This window comes from Mytilus californianus, unplaced genomic scaffold (genome assembly GCF_021869535.1).
Source record: "Mytilus californianus isolate M0D057914Y unplaced genomic scaffold, xbMytCali1.0.p SCAF_6, whole genome shotgun sequence".
NCBI lineage: Eukaryota > Metazoa > Mollusca > Bivalvia > Mytilida > Mytilidae > Mytilus > Mytilus californianus.
The window spans coordinates 114577959-114588202 of record NW_026262712.1 but is presented as its reverse complement, the minus strand read 5'-3'; the positions used below and the strand labels follow the sequence as shown (position 1 = coordinate 114588202).

At 32.6% G+C, this 10244-nt stretch overlaps 1 protein-coding gene across 6 annotated transcripts in view; it reads left to right on the top strand.

Moving 5' to 3' along the window:
• Positions 1-5797: 5797 nt before the first annotated feature.
• The window catches only part of LOC127705978 (uncharacterized), a 64150-nt gene continuing 59703 nt past the window's right edge, over positions 5798-10244 (top strand). For all 6 annotated transcript variants that reach the window (XM_052210363.1, XM_052210362.1, XM_052210361.1 and 3 more), the window contains exon 1: positions 5798-5927. The gene's annotated coding sequence lies outside the window, so the exon portion shown is untranslated. The remainder of the gene's footprint in view (positions 5928-10244) is intronic.

Genomic DNA, 10244 nt, shown 5'->3' with positions numbered 1-10244 from the left:
GAGACATGTGGGTGTCATCGTGATCTTTTGTAGTTAGTATGTCCTGTATGTATTTCCTGCTGATGAGACATGTGAGTGTCATCTTGATCTTCTGTAGTTAGTATGTCTTGTATGTATTTCCTATTGATGAGACATGTGGGTGTCATCGTGATCTTCTGTAGTTAGTATGTCCTGTATGTATTTCCTGCTGATGAGACATGTGGGTGTCATTGTGCTCTTCTGTGGTTAATGTCCTGTATGTATTTCCTGCTGATGAGACATGTGGGTGTCATCGTGATCTTCTGTAGTTAGTATGTCCTGTATGTATTTCCTGCTGATGAGACATGTGGGTGTCATCGTGATCTTCTGTGGTAAGTATGTTCTGTATGTATTTCCTGCTGATGAGACATGTGGGTGTCATCGTGATCTTCTGTGGTTAGTATGTCCTGTATGTATTTCTATTAAAGTTGTTTTGATTTTTTTTTACTTCGGTTGCTTTTTCTTTTATATTAGATGAGTGATATGATTTCTTTTTTGTCGCCTCATACAGATTTTTTATATCATGGGTTATCCAAGGATTTTTGTTATTGTTTTTTTTTCATGTTTCTGAAGGTATATTTTGTTAGCTTTATAGGCCTTCATGTGACATATCGTATGAAGGTATTATATTTATCTTTTTGTTCAGGCTTTCTTGTTTTATTTTGATGTACAACAAATTTATGTTTTCTATGTTTCAATTGATTTAATAAAAATTATCATTTAATCTTAGTTATTTTTGGGACATTTAATTACGATTTTTATATCAATATTGGTTATCAAAGCTGATCGAAAGACTTGAACATATAAGTATCTAACTTAGAGTGATGATTGGACTTTTCTTTTCGCTCCGATTTAGGGCTACCTCTGTCGCCTTAGCTTGATAAAAAAACTTGAATGTAATTCATTTTTAGTAACCATGAAAGATATGAAACATATATTACAAAACAGGTTCCCAAAGTGTTTAAAAGACTCGGTGCTGATTTAAATTCATCTGAAAGTGATTGGACTGTCCTTTGATTCAATGCTGTCGCTTTGCATATAAGTGAAACAAAAATATGATAACAGCAAGTCTTATTTATTTATTCTATTTATCAAAAAGGAAAAACACAGAAATTTCTTAACATATAAATCATATGCATTTAACCTCATTCCTTTGCTGTCAAAAAATTCATACAAAAAAAAATATTGTCTGTTCCAAAAATAAAATAACATTTCTTTGGCTGTATTTTATCAGGTAAAGTATCTTCACTCCGTATCCACCTATATATGTACTTTCTATGTTCCTCCCACACACTACTCCGTCCAGGCTACTTCTTCTTTCGAAATACATTATCAGCTTCATATAATTGAAGTTATATTCTAATTCGCAAAGCTCAAACGAATATAAATTATTTAATAAATAAAACAACACATAAATAGGATAAGTGTGCCTACAGGTGTAGCAGCCTTTAATATATTAATTACAATCAAAATTCTTCAAACTAAAGTCCTTCACTATAAATTCAAGCACACAACCAATCCAATCATATAATAGAATACACAATCAAAATCTATCTACAATAGAGGAAAAATACATATTAATATAATTTAATAAATTTATATACCCACATTAACAATAATCAACTCAAAAAGGGTGGGTGGGTATACATAATAACGATCTGCTGCTACGTTAACTATAGGCAAACTTCGAATAATTTTATTTTCTAAAACGAACCCCTTAAGATATACTTGATCATGCTTTTCACGAATCTCATGAGCTGTATATACCCGTAAAAGACGCATTGCGGGTACTATGCCATCCAATCATATTTAACATAAACACAAACCATGTGCTTGATATACACACAAACACGTGTTTATAGTAAACAATCACTTGACCGTTACTACGTCATGTGACCAATAACTTTAATAACTAAATATAACCATGGAAGTATTATATCGACAATATAATAGTTCCATGATATAACGAACTGTTGCATGCGCGGAGTATGTGATTAAAAATATTCACATAATAATTACACAACATTTTTTTTTAATTTGTAGATTACTTGAATTGAATAGTGATATTTAGATGAAAAAAGACAACAAGTGATTAATAAAGGCAACAGTAGTATACCGCTGTTCGAAATTCATAAATCGATTGAGAGAAAAACAAATCCGGGTTACAAACTAAAACTGAGGGAAACACATCAAATATAAGAGGAGAACTACGACACAACAGAAACACAACATTAAAATGTAACACACACAGAAACGAACTATAATATAACAATGGCCATTTTCCTGACTTGGTACAGGACATTTTAAGAAAAAATGGTGGGTTGAACCTGGTTTTGTGTCTAGCCAAACCTCCCGCTTTTATGGCAATGTTAAATATAACATTAAAATAACAACATTACTATGACAGGACTACAATACAAATAAATGGGAGAACATATAGGACAGAGAAACATACGAATAATAGCTAACAAAAGGTATCAGGTTTAAAATTTAATACGCAAGACGCGCGTTTCGTCCACACAAGACTAACCAGTGACGCTCAGATAAAAAAAGTACGAAAGCCAAAACAAGTACAAAGTTGAAGAGCATTGAGGACCAAAAGTTCCAAAAAGGTGTGCCAAATACGGCTAAGGTTATATGTCTTGGATAAGAAAATCTTTAGTATTTAGAATAATTCATACTTTTGTAAACAGTAAATTTGTAGAAATGACTATATAATAGATATACATGATAACACCGAAGTGGTGACTAACTACAGAATAAAAACGGATACATAAAACAACATAAACCAGCACATAAAAATTCACAGCCGAGTTAGCCAAAAATATCAACGCTAAAAAAAGGTGACGTCACATTTGAATTTCTGAAATTTCCCCAAAATAGGATAGAATTAGGATAGAATTCAAGATTTGGTTTATAATACTCATATAACATTTATCAATAACAATGAAAATTACAATACTAATTAATATAAAATGTGGTAGTAATAAGATAATTAATAGTATTATCTAGCTATGTCGGTGTTTCTTCTAAATCAAACTGTAAACCAAATATATCGTATAAATTTAGTTGACCCAAACTAAAATCTAATTAACGAACAGGGTGATTAATAATCTTTACCATAACACACGAATACAACAGAAAAAAAAAGATTTACAACTACAAACGATAAGACATTTGACAAAATCCGATGAGAATAACAAATATAACATCAAAACTAAATACATAAATTTTGGATAGAAAGTACCGTGACACGTCTTATAGCAATGCGAATTCACACTCAGCAAAACAGTCACAATCGGGAATAAGTCACGTTCGGTAATTAAAAGATCAGACGATGTAATGTCAAACCACAATCTAACACGTGGTAAAAATGTCCTTAGTTAGTTTGGACAAAGACACATCGTATGGATCGACCAATTCGTGATGGTGTCCGTAAAATTTACGGAGTGTCATTTTTAATCTGTCCTCCTCATAGCTTTGTTGGAGCAGTTCCTGCGTTAGGAGCACACTCCTGTATATAAAGTCCGTATAGTGTGAACATGCACGAGCATAACGTATCAACTGAGATATGTAAACACCATACGAAGGGGCAGAGGGTATGTTACTGCTGAGAAATGGGAAATTGATAATTGGGAAGTTGAAATCGTCCCGTTTATCATAGATTTTCGTGTGAAGTCGTCCATCTGTGTCAATATTGAGGAAAAGATAAAAAATGGTTTAAAATATGTACATTGATATTTGTTAAGTTACTTTATGTTTTGGAGAACAGTTGGTGTCAAAAGATTTCAATTGTTTGACATGCATGCTACTACAACTTGTGGTATCAAGTTCCATTGTATTATTGTTTGAGGGAAAATGACCTTTTGTAACTGTCTTTTGAGGTGGATATTTGCCGAAATGATTGGTTATGTGCTTTTCTTGTTCCAGTATCTGTTGGTTTTAGGACTAGCGATGTATTTGCAATGAGTCTAAGGAAGACTTTATAGAACACAATGTTGTGTGTGGATCCTATAAACTAGAGGCGTATTCAAGTTTTAGTCTCACTATAATATTGATTATGCACGGGAATTAATGTTGGTGTTTGGTACTGTTAGGTTTCTCTCCAGGAAGTCCAGAGCCATGATTTGTTTGCATTTGATATGATGTTGTCATCGTGTCGTTTTGATTCTTTCCGCCCTTTCTTTTTCTATTGTATAATTTGCTCCTCGATTTTATTTTTTCTTCTGAAATTGCATAATAAAGGAATGCAAACATAGAACACGCTTTCAATTAATTTGTCTATAAAAAATCAAAAAGGCTTCTGCGAACTACATAGCTGAAATGTAATTGATAATATAGAATTGACTATTTGAAAAACAAGAAGCCTGATATGGTTCTCTGTCAGACTTATTTTTAGGTAGACAAACAGTTTGAAGGTATCATGATAGGGATGATAATTGGACTTAGAAGGTTGATACATTAAATGTATGCTGATTGGATATTCAAAATGATTCACATAGCTTATGATGTCATTTTTTTTCTCCTCAAAATCTGGGAACAGTATAACTAATATAATTTTTATTTTGTTCCTGTCAAAATCAATGCGAATAGGAGTATGCATTACAATACACTCTCAGCTTAAAAAAACCTAAATATTCCTAACCTAGAAGGGTTTGATACAATTAGTAATCATTTAATTGAAATGTGTATCCTATCCTCCAAGACAATACACGGTAGAAACAAATAGCACCAAAAACAAAACTTGAATTAAATTATAAAAAAGACTGAACAACAGTGTTATAAATAATTCGTCAGCTATGAGAGGACAATTTAAATTGAAAATCGGGGTTTTTTTTTAATGTTAACTATAAAAATTATCAGACATAAAATGATTGTTATGAAAGTTTTGAAATCAGTCTCGGCATATCTGTAAGCGAGCATAACGCTTTTTCTACTCTTCATTAAAAAGAAAGAAAAAAACGTCGGTTTGTTCTGTCAGCACGTCAAGATTGAGCAAGGTAATATTAATTAATATTATTAATTCGTATATTTTAACAAATTTGATTCGTTTAGGGATAGTCACATGTTAAACTATATTTTTGAAGGTAGAGGGAAAACGGCGGATAGCAAAAAGCATATTGCACAGCAAAATGCATATTGCACGGTTATTTTTAGAATATCTAAAAACCGATATACTTTGTGACGTCATGTAATGAATTTCAGGATATTGTTCAACGTTTTGAAACAAATGACATCTGTGATCGATTATTTGACAAAAATTTTTTTCAAATACATAAGATGTCAAACAAACAAAAAAAAGTAAATGAAATAACAACTAATATGTTGTTATTGTCAAGGAGACAATATAATATCTATAAAATTCCAACAAAATCAAATGACGATTTTGATACAAATATGGTCGAAAATTAATAATATAACAAATATAGCCTTTGTATGAGGTCAATACAGGATATATCGACCCAAAGAAGTATATCGACCTCGGACTTCGTCCTCAGTCAATATACTTCTTTCAGGTCAATATATCCTTGTATCGACCTCATACAAAGGCTATATTTGTATAGCGTTCAAATATTTTGAGATCACCCCTATAGCTTACCTGTCTGATTTGTTGTCTTACTCGTACCCGGACTTCGAGTCCGACAGATATTGTAAATATCTCATACGAAGGACGAACATGTGGTCCGAAATGATCACATATTTACTTTCGGAACTTTTGGGAGAGTTCATATTTTTGTTGGATAAGTCGCGAGTCGCGATTAATCTCTTGTATGTTTACAAATGGCGACCAAGTGACCGCCAAGAGATGCAGGTGCACACGAATTCAATTCTAACGTCTACATAAGAAAATGGAATGGTTTGATGAAACTTGATCGACACAGAATAAGACCTGAAGATATTTAAAAACAGTTAGCATCAGAGTACCTATAAATAAGAGTATATTGCGAAATAAATATACAGTAATATCAACCCTTAACAGGTCAGGAATAACCACCAATTGGTGGATTATACCTCAATTGACGTATAATCCACCAATTGACATATAATGGTATAGACCAATTGACATATAATTCTTTGTTTTTCAAAGCAAATTATTCAACCAAAATGGAGCATTGTTTTCTTAAAACCATATTATTGTATGAAAACATGTCAAACATTCCTAGTTTAGTATAGTGACATAACATATTGCATTTAATCAATAATTGTATTTGCAGTTTCTTCTATTGTTATCTTGTCAATTCCTGATTGGCAAATTTACCACTAATCACCTGTCAATGGACTTCAATACTGTCTGCAGTCATGTGATTATGAGTACAACACCACAGGTGAATGGAGCTCTTTGTTAATACTTGACTTTCATTATTAACGGTCAATCATGGTCAAAAGTACAGATGTTTCAACAAAAAGAATTGTTGTACACATGCATTCTCAAGAGATGCAGCAGGCTTTGACAAAACTGAAACTTTCGGAGGACTCAATAATGGTCATAAAATAGGTTGTAAGTTGCAAAATGATGCTCCTATCTCATACTAGCATTTCATAACAAAAAAACTTGCATTATACGTCAATTGGTCTATACCACTATATGTCAATTGGTGGATTATACATCAATTGAGGTATAATCCACCAATTGGTGGTTATTCCTGACCTGCTTAAGGTTCATCATAACAAATGGACAAATATGGCCGTATTTTCACCTCAAAAACTACTCTGTGTACAGACTTACCTGTGCAGTTTGGAAAGTTTTAAGGCCTGGCATCCACTACATATATAAAAGTTAAATTTATTTTGCATATCAGAAAGATAAAATCTTTTTTTGAATATGATGGGCATTTTTTTTCCTTCCTGCAGAAGGTGTAAAAATAAACAAACACCTGAAGTGCATTTGATACTCTCCACTCAGTTACTACCTTTAACTCACCTATAGATGTGTAGATATCTTTTGTCCATGCCAATCAAGGACAATCAATACAATACAAATCAGTTGTTACCTGAGAGGGAGCATCTCAAAGTTATATCCCAACTTAGTTTATTTTTACACTTTCTGCAGGAACGGAAAAAAATGCCCATCATAATCCAAAAAAGATTTTATCTTTCTGATATGCAAAATAAATTTAACTTTTATATATCTAGTGGATGCCAGGCCTTAAAACTTTACTAACTGGACAGGTAAGTCTGTACACAGAGTAGTTTTTGGGGTGAAAATACGGCCATATTTGTTCATTTGTTGTGATGAACCTTAACTTAACTTAAGGTTCATGTGGACCTTGGGCTAAAATGGCTGCGTTTTCACCTCAAAATTTACTCTGAGCACAGACAAACCTGTGCATCTGGAAAAGTTTTAAGGCATAGCATGCCCTAGATAGATAAATTTTAATGCATTTTATGTTTAAGAAAATTTTAAACTCCACTGGATTTTGCTGTGCACGTTTTTTCGTCCATGGAAAAGATGATAAAATTAACAGACAGTTGAGTTTCACTTGATATGGTCCACTCAGGTACTCAGTTTGAATCACTAATTATTGTCAGGTATCTATTGTCCTTCTATTGTCCATATCAATCAATACATAGATATAAGAAGATGTGGTATGAGTGCCAATGAGACAACACTCCATCCAAGTCACAATTTGTAAAAGTAAACCATTATAGGTCAAAGTATGGCCTTCAACATGGAGCCTTGGCTCACACCAAAAACAGCAACCTATAAAGGGCCCCAAAAATAACTAGTGTAAAACCATTCAAACAGGAAAACAAATGGTCTAATCTATATAAAAAACAAGAAACGAGAAACACTTATGAACCACATCAACAAACGACAACCACTGAACATCAGGTTCCTGACTTAGGACAGGTGCAAACAAATGCAGCTGGTTTAAAAGTTTTAATAGGCGTCAACCTTCACCCTACCTGAAACAATAGTGTAACATCACAACATAGAAAGACACACTATAAAATATCAATTGAAATGGCTTAACTCGATCAAGAGACATAACAAAAACAAGTGAACATAAACTGAACGAATAAATTTCATCTATGACCATGATGACAATGTAAATACAAAATTAATAAAACAAGGGGGTTAGATGTAAAACATTTATCAAAAAGTCAACCATAACCTTGGACAAAATGCCGCCAAATAAAATAACGTACACAGGTAAATAAAAATAATTTTGTTGTAAGGTATACATGGAGTACGGAAATAATTTTTACAAAATAAATAATTTTGTTGTTCCTAGTATGAGAACAAAAGTGAAAATTTATCGTCATACTAAACACTTATCAAAGGTGGTATAAATTAAAAATAGTGAGACTAGATATAACACTGAATAAGTAAACATTAAATAACAAAAATACATTACAAATTGTATCAACAGGTCAAATTAACAAGAAAGTACGATTTGAGAGTACTCGCAGTTACTGAAAGCTAGTTAAAAGCCAAAACAATAATAAAAAATCATGCACCAGAGACTAAAATAGTTCACTTTAATTATTACTGCCTGTGGGGAAGTTCTCAAACCTCTTTCCCAACTTTGTACATTTTGGCACCTTCTGGAGAAAATGAATAAAAGTGCACTGCAAAATTTAGTTAAGTTTTTAATTTTCTAAAAGCCAAAACAATAATAAAAAATCATGCACCAGAGACTAAAATAGTTCACTTCAATTATTACTGCCTGTGGGGAAGTTCTCAAACCTCTTTCCCAACTTTGTACATTTTGGCACCTTCTGGAGAAAATGAATAAAGTGCACTGCAAAATTTAGTTAAGTTTTTAATTTTCTAAAAGAGAAAATGTATATGAATTTAATTCATCTAGAGCATGCTATGCCTTAAATTTTTTCCAGATACTCCAATTTGTCTGTACTCAGAATAAATTTTGAGGTGAAAATGCAGCCATTTTAGCCAAAGGGTCCACATGAACCTTAAATTATACATGACCTTCTAACTTTTATGACTATATAAAAAAAGACAGGTGTCACCTGTGAAAGAGGATGATGTCAGTATTATTTTCTTGCTCCTTTTTAGTTTAAACAATATTTTATTGAGATAAATCAATACATAGTATACAATTCTGATACATGAAATAAATAGGATTCAGAAACAAGCAAAAATTGCTTTTATTAATCTGTCTCCTAATTTGCTACTTTTTGGTAGTCAAATAAAAAAAAAACTTGCATAGCAAACAGGCCATACCACCATCATAATTATTTCAACTGGTTCCAAGCTTATGATTTACATTGTCATTGACAAATATTACAGGTACATGTACAACCAGAAATCAGTGCTTTATGATTTGTCCAACAATCCAACTTTGGAACAACGGACAAAAACAACCTTTGTTATCCATATGACTAAGTTAGACAACCCGAACAACTGAAAATTTTAAAATGATAGACCTGATAAATTTTTTGCAGTTAGGACTGACAGATTTGTAGATTATGCAAAGTCTGAATTTTTGGCTCGGTTGGCTATAAAACTACATGTTTTGTTGAAATATGAAAATAGAGATGTGGGGTACATGTTATGTATACATGTATTCAATGAGATGGCAACCAAACAACATAGAAAAAAAGATATCTGGAGGTTAATATACAGTCTTGAACAATAGACAGATATCTATACAATGTGTCAAGCTCTAAATGGTCCAGAGTCTTAGAAAACTCAATAGTTGTGAAAAAAATTTAACAGAGATCTGACATTAACATGAAATTCCCCAAAAAGACAACAGCAACAAAAAATTTGTCCAAAAAAATCACTAGAGAGGTTTAATTAGTTTCTTCAGATCTCAACCCTCCCATTTTTGTCTCGCCTTGACTGAGTCAAAAAGCGAGACATAGGTATGCTGTTTCCGGCGGCGGCATCAACAATGTATTAGTTTGTGATAAGTCTAGTTCATGGTGAACCACTAGTGGTAGGTCAATGATATTTGGTATGCAGTTGTATTAGCATTGGCACATCTCATTACCATGGAGATTATTTGGCCCCGCCCCCTCAGTCAAGGTCTATTGACTTTGAAACTTTTCATAGTTTACATGTATTAGTTTGTGATTAGGTCAATTTATGGGGAACCACTAGTGGTAGGTCAATGATATTTGGTATGCAGTTGTATAAGCATTGGCATATCTCATTTCCATGGAGATTATTTGGCTCCGCCCCCTAAGTCATGGTCTATAGACTTTGAAAATTTTGCTAAGTTTACATGTATTAGTTTGTGATTAGGTCAGTTCAA